The 24,649-nt window shown below is 43.2% G+C and overlaps 1 non-coding gene and 1 pseudogene across 1 annotated transcript; one reads left to right on the top strand and one right to left on the bottom strand.

Moving 5' to 3' along the window:
* Window positions 1-4,326: 4,326 nt before the first annotated feature.
* LOC103126862 (kelch domain-containing protein 9-like) lies at window positions 4,327-7,964 on the top strand (annotated as a pseudogene).
* Window positions 7,965-17,882: 9,918 nt separating this feature from the next.
* Window positions 17,883-17,990, bottom strand: LOC132533579 (U6 spliceosomal RNA). The gene has a single exon (XR_009545443.1). It is a non-coding gene; the product is annotated as a U6 spliceosomal RNA (small nuclear RNA).
* Between the last annotated feature and the right edge of the window lie 6,659 nt (window positions 17,991-24,649).

Below are 24,649 nucleotides of genomic sequence, written 5' to 3'. Positions count from 1 at the left end.
GTGGTAGCATAGCAGGTTAAGTGCACGTGGTGCGAAGCAAGGAACAGCATAAGGGTCCCTGTTCAACCCCCAGCTTCCCACCTGCAGGCGGGTCACTTCACAGGTGGTGAAGCAGGTCAGCAGGTGTTTGTCTTTCTCTCCCCCTCTCTATCTTCCTTCCTCTCTCGATTTCTCTCTGTCCTATCCAACAACAGCAACGACAACAATAATAATGACAACAACAAGTGCAACAAAATGGGAAAAATGGCCTCCAGGAGCAGTGGATTTATAGTACAGGCATCAAGCTCCAGAAATAACCCTGGAGGTAAAATAAAATAAAATAAATCATTAAAAATAATTAGGGTTGGGAGTCGGGCTGTAGCGCAGCGGGTTAAGCGCAGGTGGCGCAAAGCACAAGGACCGGCATAAGGATCCCGGTTCGAACCCCGGCTCCCCACCTGCAGGGGAGTCGCTTCACAGGCGGTGAAGCAGGTCTGCAGGTGTCTATCTTTCTCTCCCCTCTCTGTCTTCCCCTCCTCTCTCCATTTCTCTCTGTCCTATCCAACAACGACAACAACAATAATAACTACAACAATAAAACAACAAGGGCAACAAAAGGGAATAAATAAATATAAAAAATAAATAAATAAAATAATTAGGGTTGGTAAAATAACTCATTTGGATAGTGCACTGTTTTGCCATGTGTGAGGTTCAGATTTGAAGCTGGCCTCCACAGCATTGAAAGAAGCTTTGGTGCTATTCTCTTTCTCAAAATACAAAAGAAACTTTCATACTTAAAGCTCCAAAGCCCCAAGTTCAAACCCTTGTACCACCGTAAATCAGAGCTGAACAGTGCTCTGGTTAAAAGAAGCACACACACACACACACACACACACACACACACACACACACACACACACACACGGTCACCCATGTTGGTGGGGTGTTCTGTTGGCAACTGGTAAAGATCCAACTTGGCCTCTGACTTGGCTTGTCACAAGCCATTCTTCAATGGTCCCATGGGTGGAGACAGCTCCTGATCGAGGTCCTTTTGTGCTGGTTTAAGGACAGTCAGCAAGAAGGGGAGGGAGGAAACCTCCAGAGACCTTATGAGTCACTGCTTTCTCAGCTGAGGACTTGCAGTTCTGGCTGCTCTTATAGGGAAAATCCCTCCTAAAGTAGCTTGAGCCTTACTCCTGTCCTCCCAACTAGGCTGCATCAACATCCAACCAGACACACAACTACTCAGATGCAAACTTCACCCTGACATTCTCCTTGGAGAAGTGATTGCTTCTCAGGATGAGGCAGGAGACTATAAAATTTACATGGAGTATTTTGTAATACAGAAAGCATGGCAGTGTAGGATTGGGGAGATAGTGTCATAGTTATACAAAAAGACTTTCATGTCTGAGGTACTCAGGGTCCCAGGTTCAATCTCAGCACCACTATGAAACAGAGAAGACCTCCAGAAAACAACAAACAAACAAACAAACAAATCCCTGCTAGGGTAGATAGCATAAGGGTTATGCAGAGACTTATTCCTGAGACTCCAAAGTCCCAGATTCAATCCCACACCACCATAAAGCAAAGTTGAACAGTGCTCTGGTAATAAATAAATAAATACATAAATAAATAAATCCATGTAAACAAACAAACGAATTAAGAGTGTTCTGGGAGGCAGAGCAATGGGTAAAGTGTTGGTCTCTTAGGCATGAAGTTATGAGTTCAGTCCTCAGAAATACATATGTAGGAGTGACGCTTTCTCTCTCTCTCTGTAACACACACACACACACACACACACTTTCCCCTCTATCTCGCTCCTCTTTTTCCCTTCTCTTACCTACCTCACTCCTAGCCATTACATAAATAAGTACATCCTAAAACAGATAAAACAGTAAGGTGGAGTTGTTAGATGAACACAGGAGCCAAGTGAGACACTTTCCAGAGACCAAATGTGGATCAGTTTGTACATAATAATAAGTAGTAGTAGTTGTTGTTATAGTAGTATTGGGATGTTGAATGGTGGAGTACATGGTTGAGCTCACATGTTACAATATGCATGAACCTGAGTTCAAACCTCTAGTCCCCAACTGCATGGGGAAAGCTTTGTAAATGATAAGGCTATGCTATAGATCTCTCTCTCTCTCTCTCTTTCTCTCCCTCCCTCCCTGTCTTCAAGCCCTTCCCTCTCAATTTCTCTGTCTTTACCCAATATAAATATGTAAATAAATAAATAAATAAATGTGGTATTGGACCATGACTCAAACTGAAGAAATGTAGTGACTAGGGGAAATAGCTCAACAGGTAAGGCACCTGTTTCTCATGTTTGAGGTTCCTGGTAACTTATGTACCAGGCAGTGCTCTAGATTTTTTTTCTTTCTCTCTCCCTCTCTCTCTCTCTCATTATAAATAAAAATAAATCTTGAAGGAAAAATAAAAGGAACTGTCATAGGAGGTTGCACAGTGGGTAAAGTGCTGGACACTCCATACTGATGTCCCAAGTTTGATTCCTTGCATTGAAGGTGCCAGTGGGGCAAGGGTAGATAGCATAATGGATAATGGTTATGCAGAAAGACTCTCATGCCTGAGGCTCCAAAGTTCCAGGTTCAATCCTTCATTGCTCTGGTAAAAAACAAAAAAAAAACAAAAAAAAAAAAAGAAAAGAAAAGAAAAGAAGAAGCACTGCTCAGCTCTGGCTTATGGTGGTGTAGGGGACTGAACCTGGGACTTTGAAGCCTCAGGCTTGAGTCTCTTTGTATAACCATTATGCTATCTACCCTCTGCCCCAAATTATCTTTATTTATTTACTGGATAGAGACAGCCAGAAACTGAGAGGAAAAGGTGATAGATAGAGACATTTGCAGCCCTGCTTTACCACTTGTGAAGCTTTCGCCCTGCAGGTGAGGACCAGGGGCTCAAACCTGGACCCTTGCTCATTGTAACATGTGCGCTCAACCAGGTGCGCCATTGCCCAGCCCTGGAGCAGTGTTCCGGTAAATCAAACAAACAAACAAACAAATATTCCAGTAATGCTCTGGTTCCTTCTCCCTCCCTCCTTCTCTCTTTCTTTCTCACTAAAAAAAAAAAAAAAAAAAAAAAAAGCCAAAAGGGCATGGATATAACATTATTATGCAAAGAGATTCTCATGCCTGACGTTCCAAAGTCCCAGATTCAATCCCTGCATCACTGCTCAGCCAGAGCTGAGCACTGCTCTGGAAGGAAAAGAGAGAGAGAGAGATTGAGAGAGAAAGGAAGGGAGGGAGGAAGGAAGGAAGGAAGGAAGGAAGGAAGGAAGGAAGGAAGGAAATGAGGGAGGGGAAAAGGGGAAAGAAGGAAAGGGGAGAGAAGAAAAGAGAAATTGTGGTTAGGGAAGTGGCATAGTGGATGAATCCTGAGTTCAATTATTTTTTTTTATATATATATTAAATATTTTATGTATTTATTTATTTATTTATTTTAAATAATTTATTTCTTTTTTTTAAATTTTTTTAATTTTTTTAATTTTTTAATTTTTTAATTTTTAATTTTTTTAATTTTTTTATTTATTGGGGAATTAATGTTTTACATTCGACAGTACTGAGTTCAATTCTTGGCAGTTACTCTTTCCCTCTGACTCTCTGTCTGTCTTTTTATATGAAAAGTGGGCCTGGACTGGTCTTGGAGGTGGTGCAATTAGATAAAATGTGGGATACTCAATCCTGAGATCCCAAGTTCTACTCCTAGCATTTTATGTGCTAGAGTGATGCTCTGTTTACTCTTATCTATTATCATTTTTTCTCATTAATAAATATATTTTGGGAGTCAGATGGTAGCACAGCAGGTTAAGCGCAGGTGGCTCAAAGTGCAAGGACTGGCGTGAGGATCTGGGTTCGAGCCCCCAGCTCCCCACCTGCAGGGGAGTTGCTTCATAATCGGTGAAGCAGGTCTGCAGGTGTCTATCTTTCTCTCCCCCTCTCTGTCTTTCCCTCCTCTCTCCATTTCTCTCTGTCCTATGCAACAATGACAACAACAATAATAACTACAACTATAAAACAACAAGAGCAACAAAAGGGAATAAATAAATATATCTTAAGGGGCTGGGTGGTGGTGAAACTGGTTGACAGCAGACATTACAGTGTGCAAGGACTATGGTTCAAGTCCCCACCCGACCCCCTACCTGCAAGAGGGAAAGCTTTACAAGCGATGAAGCAGTGCTGCAGGTCTCTATCTCACTCCCTCTCTGCTTCCCCTTCTGTCTCTATCCAAAAAAAAGTAAATAAACAAAATTTAAAATATATATAATCTTTAAAAAATTCAGCCTTGAATCCATGAAGTCACCTGAGGAAAAAATATCATGGAATACCTATAATGACTCAGTTCCAAAGAGGAATTAATGGAAATGATATCGGTGTGTAGAGGTGGAGGAGGGTATGAGTTTAAAAAGGAGAGAAGCTTGATCACATTCCACATTCCCTTGGAGAATCAAGGTTAAGGTCAGCATCCATCAGTCTTGATTTGGTCCTTGCCACGCACCCTAGATAAACTGTTTGGAAAATGCTCTTGTGTGGTGTCCAACAACAGATGAGTGGCTGAGCAAGTTGTGGTATATATACACAATGGAATACTACTGTAAAAAGTCACCATTTTACAGCTGTAAAAAATGGTGACTTCACCATTTTCAGCTGATCTTGGATGGACCTTGAAAAATTCATGTTAAGTGAAATAAGTCAGAAACAGAAGGATGAATATGGGATGATCTCACTCTCAGGCAGAAGTTGAAAAACAAGATCAGAAAAAAAAAAAAAAAAAACCAAGTAGAACCTGAAATGGAACTGGCATATCTCACCAAAGTAAAAGACTCTGGGGTGGGTGGGTGGGGAGAATACAGGTCCAAGAAGGATGACAGCGACCTAGTGGGGGTTGTACTGTTATATGGGAAACTGGGGAATGTTATGTATGTACAAACTATTGTATTCACTGTTGAATGTAAAACATTAATTCCCCAATAAAGAAATTAAAAAAAAAAAAAAAAGAAAATGCTCTTGTCTCTCTGTGGGATTTCTCACAAGGACACAGGAGCCCAGTCTAATTATGAGGAAAACCTTGAGGGACATTCCAACTGAAAACCTTTCTTGGGCAGAGGTGATAACATAATGGTTATGCAAAAAGACTTTCATGCCTGAGGCTCCAAGGTCCCAGGTATATTATGGAATGTCACCATAAATCAGAGCTAAGCAGAAGCAATGGTCTAGTATTAAGAATAAATATATAGTGGAACCAGAAAAGACCTAAAATTGCCAAAACAATCTTGAGAAGAAAGAACAGAACTGAAGTCACCACACTCCCAGGTCTCAAATTGTATTATAAGGCCATTGTAATCAAAACTGCTTGGTACTGGAACATGAATAGACACACTGACCAGTGGAATAGAATTGAGAGCCCAGAAGTAAACACCCACACCTAAAGACATCTAATCTTTGACAAAGGTGCCCAGACTTTTCAATGGAGAAAGAAGAGTCTCTTCAACAAATGGTGTTGGGAAAAATGGGTTGAAACATGCAGAAGAATGAAACTGAACCACTATGTCTCACCAAACACAAAAGTAAATTCCAAGTGGATCAAGGACTTGGATGTTAGACCAGAAACATCAGATACTTAGAGGAAAATATTGGCAGAACTCTTTTCGGCATAAAATTTAAAGACATCTTCAATGAAACAAACCCAATTTCAGACTAAGGCAAGTATAAGCCTATGGGACTACATCAAAGTAAAAAGCTTCTGCACAGCAAAAGAAGCCAATACCCAAAGAGACCCCTCACAGAATGGGAGAAGATCTTTACATGCCATACATCAGACAAGAGTTTAATAACCAAAAGATATAAAGAGATTGCCAAACCCAACAACAAGAAAACAATGACCCCATCCAAAAATGGGGAGAGGACATGGACAGAATATTCACCACAGAAGAGATCCAAAAGGCCAAGAAACACATGAAAAAATGCTCCAAGTCTTTGATTGTCAGAAAAATGCAAATAAAGACAACAATGAGATACCACTTCAATCCTCTGAGAATGTCATACATCAGAAAAGGTAGCAGCAACAAATCCTGCAGAGGTTGTGGGGTCAAAGGAACCCTCCTGCACTGCTGGTGGGAATGTCAATTGGTCCAACCTCTGTGGAGAGCAGTCTGGAGAACTCTCACAAGTGAACCCTCTGTATGACCCTGCAATTCCTCTCCTGGGGATATATCCTAAGAAACACAACACATCTATCCAAAAAGATCTGTGTATACCTATATTCATAGCAGCACAATTTGTAATAGCCAAAACCTGGAAGCAACCCAGGTGTCCAACAACAGATGAGTGGCTGAGCAAGTTGTGGTATATATACACAATATAATACTTACTACTCAGCTATAAAAAATGGTGACTTCACCATTTTCATCCATCTTGGATGGATCTTGAAGAAACCATGTTAAATGAAATAAGTCAGAAACAGAAGGATGAATATGGGAATATCAGGCAGAAGTTGAAAAACAAAATCAGAAGAGAAAACACAAGTAGAACCTGAACTGGAATTGGCGTATTGCACCAAAGTAAAAGGCTGGTGTGTGTGGTCCGGGAGGTGGTGCAGTGAATAAAGCACTGGACTCTCAAGCATTAAGTGCTGAGTTCAATCCCTGGTAGCACATGTACCGAGTGATGTCTGGTTCTTTCCCTCTCTCCTCCTATCTTTCTCATTAAAAAAAAAAAAAAAAAAAAAAAAAAGAGAGTCTGGTGTGGGTGGGGGGAAGAGTATAGGTCCAAAAAGAATGACAGAAAACCCAGTGGAGGTTGTATTGTTATATGGAAAACTGAGAAATGTTTTGTACAAACTATTGTATTTACTGTTGAAAGTAAAACATTAATCCCTCAATACAGAAATTTAAAAAATAAGCCGGTGGGCGGCCCTCTGGGGCCGGGGCGCCGAGTTCCCCAGTCCGCCTTTCGGCTGTGGCGGACGGCCACGGCTGGACCTGGCTGCCAGTGGCCGGGGACGAGCTGCTGGCGCGGATCTTTCACTCGTGCACCGAGCTGGGGTGGGGGGGGGGCGCTTCTACCTGGTGTGTGTGTGGGGGGCTGCTGGCTGAGGGCGCCCGAGCAGAGCGCCGACGCGGTGCTGCTGGAGCCGGCGGGCGGCCGGGCGGTGCGAGCAGGTGGCTTGGGCGCCACGGGGCGTAGCCACCACGACGTGGCCGCGCTGGGCAGCCGCTGGCTGTGCATGGTGGGCGGTTGGGACGGGGCGCGCCGCAGAGCCTCGGTGGCCACGATGGCCACGGAGCTCGGGCAGTGGGAGGCCTGGGCCCCAGCCACCGGCAGCCAGGCCCCAGCGGGCCTCAGCAACCACACCTGCACCCGCCTATAGGACCGCGAGCTGCGGGTGGCGGGCTGCAAGGGCTGGACGCGCACGCAGCACCGCTTCGGGAGCGTCTACACGCTCCGCCTGGACCCCCCCCGCCCGCGCCTACTGGTACAAGGAGGAAGTCTGCCATACGGCCTCCCGCTCCCACCGCTGCGCTGCCCTGCTGCCCACCCCAGGGCGCCAGCCTGGGCACCTGGTTGTTGGTTTTGGGGAGGATGGCAGGGCAGCTAGCCCAGGAATATACATCTTGGACCTCTTCACCTAAAATGGGGGGCCCAGCACACTGTGCTACCAACCCCATCTTGTGCAAATGCACAAAGCATGGTCATCAGAACTGTGTGTCTTCTTTCAAACTCATTAAATTCCGATCTGAGCATCAAAATAAACAAACAAACAAATAAATAGTCGGGCGGTAGCAGCAACGGGTTAAGCGCAGGTGGTGCAAAACACAAGGACCAGGGTAAGGATCCCAGTTCCAGCCCTCCCGGCTCCCCACCTGCAGGGAAGTCGCTTCACAGGTGGTGAAGCAGGTCTGCAGGTGTCTCTCTTTCTCTCCCAGTCTTCCCCTCCTCTCTCCATTTCTCTGTCCTATCCAATAATGATGACAGCAATAACAACAACAATAACTAAAACAGGATTCGACTTCCGGAGGCGGAGCTACGAGCAGCAGATCACTTTCTCTCCTCTCCCGGATCAACTAGGAATACCAAAGGAGACCACCCAGGACCGAAACAGGACAGGACTAGAAATGACCACAGGAACCCACTAAAACACCGGTGAGTACAAACACGCGTGGCTGGTGACAGAGAGGAGAGAGGGGCCTAAGGAGAGATTAAGTGACTGCTAACAATTCAGCAGTTTATCAGTTGAGACACCACCTCCAGTCTGCTCCACCAACAAGGGGACAACAGCTTAAGGGAGGAGAGGACTCCCCAGAGACTCACCAAGTGCAACTCGGAGTCTCCATTGCCACTACCCTCAGAATATGGAGCAGCGACAGGAAGGGACACCAGGGGACAGAGATCTAACCAGGAAACTCAGAAGACCTATACCTCGGTGGCATAGCTGAGGGGCTCTGAAAGTCTCTTTGCATAACCACTGGATTATCTCTGCCACATCCTGCTTTATCTCTTGGTCAGGAGTCATTGATTAAGCTAAAAAACCTAATGATAATTTAAAAGCCCTCAGGCTCCCATAGCCTACAGGAAAAAAAAAAGAGAAAGAAAGAAAGAGGCTTTTAAACCACTGAGCTCCATCTCAGGGATTGAAATAACTGTTAACTTCCACCACTGTGAACCCTTTAATTAACTTACTTAGACACAAGTCAATCCAGGCAATAGTGATCAATAATTTGAAAAGTACTGATAAAGGGAACTCATAACATAATATATAAAATGGTTAAAACAACAAGAAAAAATATTGGAGAATCGAACCAGGACAAGAGTCCAGCTAAAAGTCCTCCAGAGGGTGAAGCACAAAATAACGACTTCAACATCCAAACATTAGCTAAGGAAATAATAACAGGAGTGAGTAAAGAATTTGAAAAAATTGTAATCAGAAATGCAAGAACAACAAATGAGAATATGGAAGTAAATACTAATTATCTCATGGTTATTAGAGAGCTGAAAGCTGAAATCACTGAGCTAAGAATGCAACTAGCTGAACAAGCTAAAACAGTATTAGAGCAGGGCAACAAAATAGATGAACTCCAGAAAACAGTAGAGGGCAGAGAGAATAGCATCTATGAGGCTGAAGACAGAATTAGCAAGATTGAGGATGAATTAGAGAAAACTAAAAAAGAAGTAAGAGATCTCTAAAAAAGAGATTAAGAGATGCTGAAAACAACAACAGAGTCCTATGGGATGACTTCAAAAGAAACAATATATGCATTATTGGCATACCAGAAGAAGAAAGAGAAGGAGAGGAAGAAAGCATTTTCCAGGCCATAGTAGCTGAAAACTTCTCTAGTCTAGACAACATCAAAGATATAAAAATTCAAGAAGCACAGAGGGTCCCAAACAGAATTAACCCAGACCTAAAGACACCAAGACATATCATACTTAGAATGGAAAGGAATAAGGATAAAGAAAGGATCCTGAAGGCTGCAAGAGAAAAACAAAGAGTCACCTACAAAGGAAAACCCATAAGATTAGCAGCAGACTTCTCCATACAAACACTACAGGCCAGAAGAGAATGGCAAGATATCTATCTAGTGCTCAATGAGAAAGGCTTTCAGCCAAGAATACTATATCCTGCTAGACTGTCATTCAGACTAGATAGAGGCATCAAAACCTTCTCGAACAAGCAACAGTTGAAGGAATCAACCATCAACAAGCCTGCCCTAAAAGAAGTTCTGAAAGGTCTCCTATAAACAACCACACCACCACAAATAGGACATATATCAAAACACTCTAAAACTCTACAAGAATGGCGTTAAAATATCTTCAATCTTTGATATCAATAAATGTCAATGGTCTGAATTCACCTATTAAAAGACACAGAGTAGGAAGATGGATCAGAAAACACAACCCAACAATATGCTGTCTACAGGAAACCCACCTAACTCAACAAGACAAATACAGACTCAAAATGAAAGGATAGAAAACTATCATACAAGCCAATGGCCCACACAAAAGGGCAGGAGCAGCTATTCTCATATCTGACATGATAGACTTTAAAATAGATAAGATTAAAAAAGATAGGAATGGACACTACTTAATGCTCAGAGGATCAGTCAATCAAGAGTACTTAACTATTATTAACATCTATGCACCCAATGAGAAGCCATCTAAATACATCAAACGTCTACTGAAAGAGCTACAGCAATATATTAACAGTAACACAATTATAGTAGGGGACTTCAACACCCCACTTTCTCAACTTGACAGATCATCCAGGCAGAAAATCAATAAAGACATAAGGGAGCTAAATGAAGAGATAGATAAACTAGAACTACTGGACATTTTCAGAGTCATTCATCCCAAGAAATTGGAATACACATTTTACTCAAATCCACATGGGTCATTCTCAAGGATAGACCATATATTAGGCCACAAAGACAGCATCAGCCAATTCAAGAGCATTGAAATCATCCCAAGCATCTTCTCAGACCACAGTGGAATTAAACTAACACTTAACAATCAATAAAAGATTAGTAACAGTCCCAAAATGTGGAAGTTCAACAGTACACTTTTTAACAACTTCTGGGTCAAAGAGGAAATCAAGGAAGAAATCAAAATGTTTCGAGAGTTCAATGAAAATGAAGACACAAGCTATCAAAATATTTGGGACACAGCTAAAGCAGTCCTCAGAGGGAAGTTCATAGCTATACAAGCACACATTAGGAAACAAGAAAAAGCACAAGTAAACAGCCTGATTGCACATCTTAAAGACCTAGAAGAAGAACAACAAAGGAACCCTAAAGCAACGAGAAAGATAGAAATCACTAAAGTTAGGGCAGAAATAAATAACATTGAGAATAGGAAAACCATACAAAAGATCAACGAAAGTAAATGTTGGTTCTTCGAAAGAGTAAACAAAATCAACAAACCTTTATCCAGACTCACAAAACAAAAAAGGGAGAAGACCCAAATTACCCCGACCAGCAGGGCGGTGAACAGGGGCTAGGAACCCAATGAGACCTGAAATGATAGGGACACGAGACACGAAGAATGACAGCAAGACAGGTTTCCGATCAAGCTGTAAAATTTTATTGTGAACACAGGCATTATAAGGCTTTGGGGAAGGAGAGGGAATGCTGGAGGAGGGGGAGGGGGTGGAGCAAACTTCAAAGCGGAATGTTCCTTGCAACAAATGGTGGAAGCCCAACTGTGTGTTGACTCACTTGTGTTGACTCACTTGATTACTGATAAATGGTTTACCTAAGGGGAAATGTCCTGCCCAGGGGGGAATTAACACTTGTCTTGAGGGGTTCCATTGTCCCAAAGCTTATCATCTATCAAGAAGAGAAATGGCTCCTGGCACCAAAAAAATCGGATACTAAATGAAAGAGGAGATATCACAACAGACACCACAGAAATTCAACATATCATGCGAGGCTTCTATGAACAACTATATGCCACCAAGCTAGAGAACCTGGAAGAAATGAACGATTTCCTAGATACCTACCAACTTCCAAAACTAAGTAAAGAGGAAGTGGATAACATGAACAGGCCCATCACAGCTAATGAAATTGAAACAGTTATCAAAAATCTCCCCAAAAATAAAAGTCCTGGACCAGATGGTTTTACAAATGAATTCTACAAAACCTTCAAAGAAGAACTAATACCTCTACTTTTAAAAGTCTTCCAGAAGATTGAAGACACTGGAATACTCCCTGCCAGCTTCTATGAAGCCAACATCACTCTGATACCAAAAGCAGACAGGGACACAACCAAAAAAGAAAACTACAGACCAATATCTCTGATGAACATAGATGCGAAAATATTGAACAAAATTCTAGCCAACCGGATACAACAGTATATCAAAAAGATTGTTCATCATGACCAAGTGGGGTTTATCCCAGGCATGCAAGGTTGGTTTAATATACGTAAATCAATGTGATCCACCATATCAACAAAAGCAAGACCAAAAACTACATGGTCATATCAATAGATGCAGAGAAATCCTTTGACAAAATACAACATCCCTTTATGATCAAAACACTACAAAAAATGGGAATAGATGGAAAATTCCTGAAGATAGTGGAGTCTATATATAGCAAACCTACAGCCAACATCATACTCAATGGTGAAAAACTGGAAGCATTTCCCCTCAGATCAGGTACTAGACAGGGATGCCCACTATCACCATTACTATTCAACATAGTGTTCGAAGTTCTTGCCATAGCAATCAGGCAGGAGAAAGGAATTAAAGGGATACAGATTGGAAGAGAAGAAGTCAAACTCTCCTTATTTGCAGATGACATGATAGTATACATGGAAAAACCTAAGGAATCCAGCAAGAAGCTTTTGGAAGTCATCAGGCAATACAGTAAGGTGTCAGGCTATAAAATTAACATTCAAAAGTCAGTGGCATTCCTCTATGCAAACACTAAGTTAGAAGAAATTGAAATCCAGAAATCAATTCCTTTTACTATAGCAACTAAAACAATAAAATATCTAGGAGTAAACCTAACCAAAGAAGTGAAAGACTTGTATACTGAAAATTATGAGTCCCTACTCAAAGAAATTGAAAAAGACACAAAGAAGTGGAAAGATATTCCATGTTCATGGGTTGGAAGAATTAACATCATCAAAATGAATATATTACCCAGAGCCATCTACAAATTTAATGCTATCCCCATCAAGATCCCAAGTACATTTTTTAGGAGAATAGAAAAAATGCTACAAATGTTTATCTGGAACCAGAAAAGACCTAGAATTGCCAAAACAATCTTGAGAAAAAAGAACATAACTGGAGGCATCACATTCCCAGATCTCAAACTGTATTATAGGGCCATTGTCATCAAAACTGCTTGGTACTGGAACATGAATAGACACACTGACCAGTGGAATAGAATTGAGAGCCCAGAAATGAGGCCCCACACCTATGGACATCTAATTTTTGACAAAGGGGCCCAGACTATTACATGGGGAAAGCAGAGTCTCAACAAATGGTGTTGGAAACAATGGGTTGAAACATGCAGAAGAATGAAACTAAATCACTGTATTTCACCGAATACAAAAGTAAATTCCAAGTGGATCAAGGACTTGGATGTTAGACCACAAACTATCAAATACTTAGAGGAAAATATTGGCAGAACTCTTTTCCGCATAAATTTTAAAGACATTTTCAATGAAACGAATCCAATTACAAAGAAGACTAAGGCAAGTATAAACCTATGGGACTACATCACATTAAAAAGCTTCTTCACAGCAAAAGAAACCACTACCCAAACCAAGAGACCCCTCACAGAATGGGAGAAGATCTTTACATGTCATACATCAGATAAGAGTTTAATAACCAACATATATAAAGAGCTTGCCAGACGCAACAACAAGACAACAAATAACCCCATCCAAAAATGGGGGGAGGACTTGGACAGAATATTCACCACAGAAGATATCCAAAAGGCTGAGAAACACATGAAAAAATGCTCCAAGTCTCTGATTGTCAGAGAAATGCAAATAAAGACAACAATGAGATTATCACTTCACTCCTGTGAGAATGTCATACATCAGAAAAGGTAACAGCAGCAAATGCTGGAGAGGGTGTGGGGTCAAAGGAACCCTCCTGCACTGCTGGTGGGAATGTCAATTGGTCCAACCTCTGTGGAGAACTCTCAGAAGGCTAGAAATGGACCTACCCTATGACCCTGTAATTCCTCTCCTGGGGATATATCCTAAGGAACCCAACACATCCATCCAAAAAGATTTGTGTACACATATGTTCTTGGCAGCACAATTTGTAATAGCCAAAACCTGGAAGTAACCCAGGTGTCCAACAACAGATGAGTGGCTGAGCAAGTTGTGGTATATATACACAATGGAATACTACTCAGCTGTAAAAAATGGTGACTTCAGCGTTTTCAGCCAATCTTGGATGGACCTTGAAAAAATCATGTTGAGTGAAATAAGTCAGGAACAGAAGGATGAATATGGGATGATCTCACTCTCAGGCAGAAGTTGAAAAACAAGATCAGAAAAGAAAACACAAGTAGAACCTGAAATGGAATTGGCGTATTGCACCAAAGTAAAAGACTCTGGGGTGGGTGAGTGGGGAGAATACAGGTCCATGAAGGATGATAAATGACATAGTGGGCGTTGTATTGTTAAATGGGAAACTGGGGAATGTTATGCATGTACAAACTATTGTATTTACTGTTGAATGTAAAACATTAAAAAAAAAAAAAAAGAATTCTCACAAGAGTAAGAGAGACTGCAGAGGTGTCTTACAACACCTAGAGAGCTTGGGGAAAAAAACAATAACTAAAACAAGGGCAACAAAAGAGAATAAATACATAAATAAAATAATAAATTTTTTAAGCCATAAAAAAATAGAGGGGTTGGGTGATAGCGCAGTGGGTTAAGTGCACATGGCACAAAGCGCAAGGACTGGTGGTATGCCGGGCTGAGCTTCACTGACGGGAGACAGAGGACCAGGAACTCATGGCTGAGCTGTAGGCAGTATCTCTTTATTCACGCGGAAGGCAGCACAATCTAAACCATCTAAACTAACTAAAAACTAATCACAATCCTGTCCTTATATATATACTAGCCAAGTAGGGTGGGAACAGGATGTGACCAAGAGAGGGTGGAGCAAAAAGTGACTGGTCCAAATCAGGGTGTACTATGAGAGGGGGCGGAGCAAAAACACATCATGAACCAGTGGGGATTAAACCAAGGCCCTGCAGGCAGGGTAGTGCTTAGTTAACAGTGGTTATGTAAATAGAATACAGTGTTAAGCAGGGGGGATTAAACCAATGAAACAGAAGGGGTCTTAGAAGCAGACCAACAGTGGAAGGATCCTGGTTCCAGTCCCCAGCTTCCCACCTACAGGGGAGTTGCTTCACAGGCAGGTGTCTTTCTCTTCCCTTCTCTGTCTTCCCTTCCTCTCTCCATTTCTCTCTGTCCTATCCAACAATGATGACATCATCATCATCAACAACAATAACTACAATAAAATAAGAGCAAAAAAAGGGAAAATAAATAAATAAATTGGGGAGCTGGGTTCACAAGGACCCAGTTTCAAGCACCTTGTCCCCATCTACTGTGGGGAAGCTTCATGAGTGGTGAAGCAGCGCTGCAGGACTCTCTCTCTCTTCCTCTCTACCTCCCTCTTCCTTCTCAATTTCTCTGTCTCTATACTAAATAAAATGTGTTTAAAAAATTGGTGGGTCGGGCGGTAGCACAGCAGGTTAAGCACATATGGCGCGAAGTGCTAGGACCCACACAGGGATCCCCGTTTGAGCCTCTGGCTGCCCACCTGCAGGGGCGTCGCTTTGCTTCACAAGCAGTGAAGTGAGTCTGCAGGTGTCTTTCTCTCCTCCTCTCTGTTTTCTTCTCCTCTCTCAATTTCTCTCTGTCCTATCCAACAACAATGACAACAACAATAATAATAACAAGGACGATAAAAAACAAGGACAACAAAGGGGAAAAAATAACCTCCAGGAGCAGTGGATTTTAGTGCAGGTACCGAACCCCAGCAATAACCCTGGAGGATAGAAAAAACAAAAAACAAAAACGGTGGCCCACCTGGTTAAGCACACACCACAGTGTGCAAGGACCTGGGTTCATACCCCTGGTCCCCACCTGCAGGGGAAAGCTTTGCAAGTGGTGAAGCAGGGCTGTAGGTGTCTCTCTGTCTCTCTCCCTCTCTGTCTCCCCGTCCCCCTCAATTTCTCTGTCTCTACCCAATAAAAATTAAATATTTTTTAAATTGGTGAGGAAAAGAGCATACTAGTTATGTACACTTTCATGTCTGAGATGCCAAAGTTGTGGGTTCAGCCCCCCTTATAATAATAATAGAGCTAAGTAGTGCCCTCGTTAAAAAGTGGGGGGCAGGTGGTGGCACACCTGGTTGGGCGCACATGTTACAGTGCACAAGGACCCAGGTTTGAGCCCCTGGTCCTCACCTGCAGGGGGAAAGCTTCACGAGTGGTGAAGCAGGGCTGCAGGTGTTTCCTCTATCTCCCCCTTCCCTCTCAATTTTCTGGCCTCTATCCAATAAATAAATAAAATCTAAAAAATTAGGGGGCCGGGTGGTGGCGCACCTGGTTGAGCACATATATTACAATGCACAAGGACTTGGGTTCAATCCCCCAGCCCCCATCTGTGGGGAAAAGCTTCACAAGTGGTGAAGCAGTGTTGCAGGTGTCTCTCTATCTCTCTGTCTGACTATCTCTCTCTTTTAAACTTAATTTACTTATTTATTTATTCCCTTTTGTTGCCCTTGTTGTTTATCATCATTGTTATTATTGTTGTTGTTATTGCTGTCATTGTTGTTGGATAGGACAGAGAGAAATTGAGAGAGGAGGGAAAGACAGAGGGGAGAGAAAAATAAGACGCCTGTTTTACTGCCTGTGAAGCGAACCCCCACAGGTGGGGAGCAGGTCCACAGGTGGGGGGAGCCAGGGACTCAAACCGGGATCCTCATGCCAGTCCTTCCTCTTTGCGCCATGTGCACTTAACCCACTGTGCCACTGCCCAGCTCCCTTTATCTCTCTCTTTTTTCTTTTTTGACTAGAAAACTGCTCAGTTCTGGCTTATGGTGGTGCTGGGGATAGATCTCTTCCTCTCTATCTCCCCCTTCCTCTCAATTTCTGGCTATCTCTATCAAATAAGTAAATAAAGATTTTAAAAGGAGGAAGAGGAGAAGATTTAAAAATAAAAAATTAGGGGTCAGGTGGTGGTGCACCTGGCTGAGCATACAAGTTACAATGTGCAAAAACCCAGGTTCGAGCCCCCTGTCCCCACCTTCGGGGGGAAAGCTTTGCCAGTAGTGAAGAAGTGTTGCTCATTATTTTACTTTTTAAAAAGTAAAATAATGAGTGGTCCAGGTGGCAGTACATCTGGGGATGTGTTCATATTACAATGTGCAAGGAACCCAGTTCAAGTCCCTTCTCCCCAACTGCAGGAGGGAAGCTTCACAAACAGTGAAGCAGTGCTGCAGGTGTTTCTCCTCTTCTCTTTAAAAAAATTTTTTTGTGAGATAGTAAGTTGTTTTTTTGTTTGTTATCTTTATTTGATAGAGACAGACATCGAGAGGGAAGGGGGAGATAAAAAAGGAGAGAGACACCTGCAGCCCTGTTTCACCACTCACAAAGCTTTCTACCCTGTAGGTGGGGACTGGAGGCTTGAAGTTGGGTCCTTGCGCACTGTGATTTGTGCACTCAACCAGGTGCAACACCAGCCAGCCCCTCTCTCCTTCTCTATCTCCCCCTTCCCTCTCAATTTTTTTTTTGCCTCCAGGGTTATTGCTGGGGCTCTGTGCCTGCACCATGAATCCACTGCTCCTGAAGCCCATTTCCCCCCCCTTTTGTTGCCCTTGTTGTTGTAATAGCCTTGTTGTAGTTATTATTTTTGTTGTTGGTGTAGTTCATTGTTGGATAGGACAGAGAGAAATGGAGAAAGGAGGGGAAGACAGAGAGGGGGAGAGAAAGATAAACACCTGCAGACCTGCTTCACCACCTGTGAAGCAACTCCCCTGCAGGTGGGGAGCCGGTGGCTTGAACCCTGATCCTTACGCTGGTCCTTGCACTTTGCACCACATGCTCTTTACCCGCTGCGCTACCGCCCGACCCCCACCCCCCAGTTTTTATCTGTTTCTATGCAAGAATACAATATCAAAAATCTGGGGATTAAAATAAGGACCTTATGCTTGAGAGTCTAATGCTTTATCCAACTGACCACCACTTGGACCACAGATTGACCCTGGTCTTGAACCCTGATCCTTGTGCATTGTAGCATGTGCACTCAACCAAGTGGGCCACTACCTAACCCCCCTCATTTATTTGTATTTTTTTCCATTTTAATGTTTTATTTTTCCTTTTAAACTAGATTGTGAAGTGCCACTGAAATAGGAAAAATATGGAACGCTTCACGAATTTGTGTGTCATCCTTGCGCAGGGGCCATGATAATCTTCTCTGCATCGCTCCAATTTTTAGTATATGTGCTGCTGAAGCGAGCACCCCCCTCATTTATTTTTTAAAGGCTTTTATTTATTTCATGAGGTGAAGATAGGAGAGACAGAGACCAAAACATCACCTTGGCATTTACAGTGCTATAGGTTGAACTCAGGACCTCCTTGAACCTCTCAGAACCTTGCTAGTTCAAAGCTTTACCACTGCATTACTCCCAGGTAATCTATTTATTTATTTATTTATTTATTTTGTTAAAGTTTGAAAATAGTTTTTGTGGCTAGCAAGTAGCTCGTTCAGCAGAGCATCAGACTTGAATGCCTCTAGTTCCCAGTTCCACTCCAGGAATCACGTGCTCTGGTTTCCCCTCTCTTTGTATCAAGTAAATGTCTCTTTCCCTTAGTTAATAAATTTAAGATAATGTCATGATGAGGGGAAGATAACACAGTTTTATGAAAAAAGACTTTTATGCCTGAGACTCCAGAGTCTGAGGTTTAGTCAAGGTAGCATCCTAGAGGTGGCACAGTGGTTAGAGTGTTAGAGTGCTTGACTTGTAAGCATGAGATTTTGAATTGGAGCCCTGGCATCACAAATGTCAGGGTGATGCTCTGGTCCTCTATCTTTCCTTTTCCTTATTGTTGCTATTTATTTATTTATTTATTTATTACCACAGCACTGATCAGCTCTGGCTTATAGTGGTGCAGGGGACTGAACCTCGAACTTTGGAGCCTCAGGCGTAAGAGTCTCTTTGCATAACCACTATGGTATCTAATATATATATATATCCATCCACCAGGATTATTGCTGGGGCTTGGTTTCTGCACAATGAATCCATTGCTTCTGGTGGCCATTTTTCCTCCCCCTCCTTAATTTTTAATTTTTTATTTGATAGGGCAGAAATTCATGAGGAGGGAGAGATAGAGAGCAAGAGAGACAGAGAGACACCTGCAGACCTACTTCACCACTTGTGAAGCTTTCTTCCTGCAGATGGGGACCAGGGGCTTGAACTTGGGTCCTGGCACAATGTTGTTGGATAGTATGCCAGCTCCCCCTGGCTTCTGCTTAACCATATGCCTATATAGGGATAGATTTAATCCCATTCAAAGCTTTGGTCTATTTACATAAATCACTTTTACATTTACATAAAGCACCACACTCCCTCCAGGGCATTGGTGGTTTAGTGGTAGAATTCTCACCTGCTCCACCCCCTCTCCTTGTCACACCCTGATCCTCTCCTTGTCACACTCTGATTTTCACCAGTCACTTTTCGCTCCACCCTCTCTATATCACATCCTGTTTCCACCCTACGTGGAGAGTATAAAAACAGCTGCTATTCTGATTAAAGACACTTGGAAATTACTTTCCGGCTCCGAGAGTTCCAGAGTGTATCTCCTGCGAAGTTAGTGCGGCACGAGTTCCTGATCCCTCTCCCACGCAGCAGCCTAGTTGAGCAGCTCCAGTTGAGTTCTCTCCAACCCAGAGGGCACTCGCTCGGGAAGAAGTACCCTCAGGCTATCCCGGCATCTGGCACCCGGAACAGGGACACGTAAGCAGCAGATTTACAAGAAGACATCCTAGATAAGTACACACCTTTTGAGTATCTGCAATATTGTGTTAAGGCACTGTGATTTTTTTCTTTCTTATTGTTTTCCTGAGATCTCTCCACCATGGAAAATCTTTTCCAAATTCTGCATTCTTTTTCCAGTATACAATTTTTATATATCTGGGACATTTTTCTCAGGGCTGCACCTTATATCCTGTTGATCATCATAGCAGCTTTTAAGGGATATATAGGGAAACCTCTCAAAAGGCTTAAGGACCTAGAGGCTGAGGTCCAAGAGATAAAGGAAGTGATCATAGAACTTAACCAGCACCTTAAAAACAAGAAGAAGCAAAGGCCTGTCGTGATCCTGACCCACCCTAATTCCTCTGCATCTTGCCCTGAGGCCCCTATTTTGGCAGACACGTGTCCGAATTCCCCTTTGGACTCCACAGCCACTTCTTCGGCCACCCCCATTTTGGCAGACACGTGTCCGGAACCTCCTGCTGCCTCCACGGCTGCTTCTTTGCCCACCCCCATTTTGACAGACACATGTCCGGATTCTCCTGTAGCCTCCAAAACCACTTCTTTGGCCGCTTGTCCAGAAGCTTCCATTTTGGTGACTCCTCCTACCGCTACGCACTTATCAGAGCAAGTCCACACATTTCCAGTCAATGTTGCCCCCAATAGACAAAAACCTCAGGCCTGGTATCCATATTCTGCCACAGACCTGAAGGAACTACGCCAGGCTATCAAGGATGACGATGTTCATGCCCCATGGACCAGGTCCATTTTACAAGGCCTGCTTCAGAACCTTAATACCCCCCAAGATTGGAGGGATGTAACTCGTGATAAGCTCCCAGGCCCCCTCTTCCTGCAATGGGAGGCATTCTTTCGCGACGAATGTTTACAACAATCGTGGAAAAATATTCAAAATCAGCCAGAGGGGAATTTTGATGCATTGTTTGGAACAGGCCAATTAGAAACAGGGATTCAACAGGCGGAAGCCAAGTTTCCACCGGGGTATTTTGATCAGGTACGCCTGTGTGCATTAAAAGCATGGGAGCAATTAACACCACCCATGGGAGCGGCCTCAGCCCCCATTCTCTCCCTTCAACAAGAACCTGATGAATCCCTTGCTAAATTCATTGCCAGGGTCCAGTCGAGTTTGGAAAGGAAGATTTATAATCCTGACACTCGTTTTCTCCTCCTGCGATCCATAGTCTGGGATGGAATGCTTCCGCATTTTCGACAAGCCTGTATCACTCTTATAAACAAACACCCAGATACTTGGATTATAGCTACACAGGATCTCAGATCAAGCTCTTTTCAAGGACCTATGTTACAGGCCTATGCAGCTGCCTTACATAAGCAAAAAGGGGCTTGTTTTCAGTACGGTCGCCAAGGGCATTGGTGTAACCAATGTCCAGAAAATAGACCGTGACCCGCCTCCAGTCAGGGCAACCCCGCCTCCAGACAGGGAATCAGAGACCATGAATGCCTTGTCCCAGATGCCAGAAAGGATTTCACTGGAGGAGAGATTGTTGGTCAAGGTTCCATAGGAACAGCACGCCTCTGCCAAATGTAAACAGGGATTTAAACTAGGTGTGGGGCTTCCCTTAGCCCTGCCCCCAAGAGGGAAGGAAGCAGGTCACCCGCTTGGTGCTGTGCCCTTCTTCCACAAACAGAAGCCCAGCTTGGGACCCAACCCGTCGCTACACCCACCACGCCAAGTAACAATAACAGAGGGTGAGCAGAAGGAGGAACCCGCGGTATGTGGGAACTTCCAGCATAGAAATAACCGGCTGGAGCAAGAGAACAGCTCGAATTCGGAGCCTGAGATTTTATGGGCCACCCCTGTTTTAGAAAGGGGTCACCCAACTATGACAGTAAAGATTGGTAATATTCCTTTTAAGTGTTTGATTGACATGGGAGCAGATAAGACAATATTAAGACAAGCAGAGGTTCCCCAGAGTTGGGAACTCCTCCCAGGACCACGCTTACATGGTGTTGGAGGATTGACTCAGGCATTCCGCACACGAGATTCCCTTGTGTGGGAAGATCCAGAAGGGACTACCGGACGCTTTCAGCCTTTAATAGCTGATATAAGCACCAATTTATTGGGAAGAGACTTGCTGGAATCTTTAGATGTAGTGATATCCTCAGACACCTCTGCAGGACACCACACTCACTCCTGTGAGACTACTAGACCCAACCAGCACCCCCAATACTAACTGCCACTGTTCATAACAGAACTCCCCCCTTAGATTGGCTTTCTTTTTTTTTATTTTTTATTTTTTATTTAAGAAAGGATTAGTGAACAAAAGCATAAGGTAGGAGGGGTACAACTCCACACAATTCCCACCACCCAATCCCCATAACCCACCCCCCTCCCATGGTAGCTTTCCCATTCTCTATCCCTCTGGGAGCATGGACCCAGGGTCGTTGAGGGTTGCAGAAGGTAGAAGGTCTGGCTTCTGTAATTGCTTCCCCGCTGAACATGGGCGTTGACTGGTCAGTCCATACCCCCAGACTGCCTCTCTCTTTCCCTAGTAGGGTGTGTCTCTGGGTAAGCTGAGCTCCAGGACACGTTGGTGGGGTCTTCAATCCAGGGAAGCCTAGCCAGCATCCTGGTGGCACCTGGAACCTGGTGATTGAAAAGAGAGTTAACATATGAAGCCAAACAATTTGTTGAGCAATCATGGATCCCAAGCTTGGAATAGTGGAGAGGAAGTGTTAGGGAGGTACTCACTGCAAACTCTAGTGTAGTCCTGCTTTCAGGTATATATTTTGCAGTAGTTTATGGATACGTGTGCACATAAGCTCTCTCTCACAGAAACTGGTGTATATCTAGGTTATGGGACTTTGTTAGAAAGTGAACTACCTGAGAAGAAATTAGAGTGTACTATTAAAGGAAAGGTCTCACCCGAGTAATGAAGCTGAAGGGTTGTCATTCCACACGTGAAGTCTCTGGATACAGTTTGAGGTGAAGCATGTTGAGATGGCAATCGTTGCTTTGGTTAGGTTGTGATCGGCAGATGCAATATTATTTGGTTTGGATTGGGAGATGCATACGGGAAAGTGGGCCCTATCCAAGGGTTCCAGGACTGGGGGAAGTAGGGACTCTATAGTGAAGATGTGAGGTTCCTGCTGTCTTAGGGTTCAAAAAGACAATCAATAGTTAATATTATCATCACATTATTTGTTAATTGGGTTAACTTTGAAAAGTCCCTTTGTTATGGTTTGCTGTACAGTACCCAGTATCTTGTATATAGCCGTGCTATTGGAAGCTTCTAATCTACTTGGTCTAGGCTTTTGAGAGAGTCCGCACATCAAATACATAGCCTATATATTAAAAAGATTCAGTGTGTCTTTTGAGAAACTTTGAGACATACAATTGATTTCCCCCTCTCATATTAATTAACTACTGATTTATATGTCTACATTTTGCTAGGAGTGTACATCTACACCATTCCCACCACCAAAGGACTGTGACCCATCCCTCCCGCCCACTCCCACCCCCCACTGGCCCAGGAAGCTACATGTCTACCCCTCACCACTGGGTTTTTACTTTGGTGCCCTACTTACAATTTGATCAGGTCCTGCTTTTAGTTTCCCTTTCAGATCTTCTAAGTCAGCTTCTGTTGATGAGTGGGATCATCCCATACTCATCTTTATCTTTCTGACTTAGTTCACTTAACATAATTCCTTCTAGCTCTGTCCAAGATGGGTCAGAGAAGGTGGGTTCATTGTTCTTGATAGCTGCATAGTATTCCATTGTGTATATATACCACAGCTTTCTCAGCCACTCATCTGGTGTTGGGCACCTGGGTTGCTTCCAGGTTTTAGCTATTATGAATTGTGCTGCTATGAACATAGGAGTACACACCTCTTTTTGGTTGGGTGTTTGGGTGTTATGGAGTCCTTGGGGTATAACCCCAGGAGAGGAATTATTGGGTCATATGGAAGGTCCATGTCTAGCCTTCTGAGAGTTTTCCAGACTGCTCTCCACAGAGGCTGTACCAATTTACATTCCCACCAGCAATGTAAAAGGGTTCCTCTGTCCCCACATCCTCTCCAGCATTTGTTGCTGCTGTCCTTTTTTATGTATGCCATTCTTACAGGAGTGAGGTGGTATCTTAGTGTTGTCTTAATTTGCATTTCTCTGACAATCAGTGACCTAGAGCAGTTTTTCATATGTTTGTTAGCCTTTTGGATCTCCTCTGTGGTGAATGTTTTGTTCATTTCCTCTGCCCATTTTTGGATGGGGTCATTTGCTTTTTTGCGGCTAAGTTTGCTGAGCTCTTTATATATTTTGGTGATTAGTTTCTTGTCTGATGTCTGGCATGTGAAGATCTTCTCCCATTCTGTGAGGGGTCTCTCTGTTTGTTTAATAGTTTCTTTGGATGTGCAGAAGCTTTTCAATTTGATGTAGTCCCATTGGTTTGTTTCTGCTTTGGTCTTCCTTTCAATTGGGTTTGATTCATCCTTAGATTGGCTTTCTAATGAGCCTGTCTGGGTGGAACAGTGGCCTTTGCCTAGGGAGAAGCTAGAAATTTTAGAACAACTTGTCCAAGAGCAGTTATCTTTGGGACACATTCGTCATTCTCGGAGCCCATGGAATACTCCAGTCTTTGTGATTAAAAAGTGCTCAGGAAAATGGCGCCTCCTCCAAGATCTTCGTGCAGTTAATAAAACCATGCAGGTTTGGGGCTCCCCCCAAAGGGGTTTGCCTCTTGCTTCTGCAATTCCCACAGGAATTCCAATCATAGCTATTGATATACAGGATTGTTTTTTCTCTATTCCCTTACACCCACAAGATTGTAAACGTTTTGCTTTCTCTGTTCCTTCTATTAATAATGCCAGCCCTGCCGATAGATTTGAATGGGTGGTACTGCCCCAGGGCATGGCTAATAGTCCTACTATTTGTCAAGAGGCTGTTAAATCTGCCCTTTTTCCATATATTCATAAGGGCCTTAAGGTTTTTCATTATATGGATGATGTGTTAATATGGGGAGAATTAGATACAGATCTCTCCGCCCTACGTGATTTTCTAATCCCTCCCTTAAAGAGAAGTGGACTTAATGTAGCTCCTGAGAAAATACAGCTAATTCCTCCAATATCTTTCTTAGGCTCAGAGATTTCCCTAACGCAGATTCGTCCTTTAAAA

Source organism: Erinaceus europaeus, chromosome 16 (genome assembly GCF_950295315.1).
Source record: "Erinaceus europaeus chromosome 16, mEriEur2.1, whole genome shotgun sequence".
Lineage (NCBI taxonomy): Eukaryota > Metazoa > Chordata > Mammalia > Eulipotyphla > Erinaceidae > Erinaceus > Erinaceus europaeus.
This window is presented reverse-complemented; position numbering and strand designations above follow the sequence as displayed.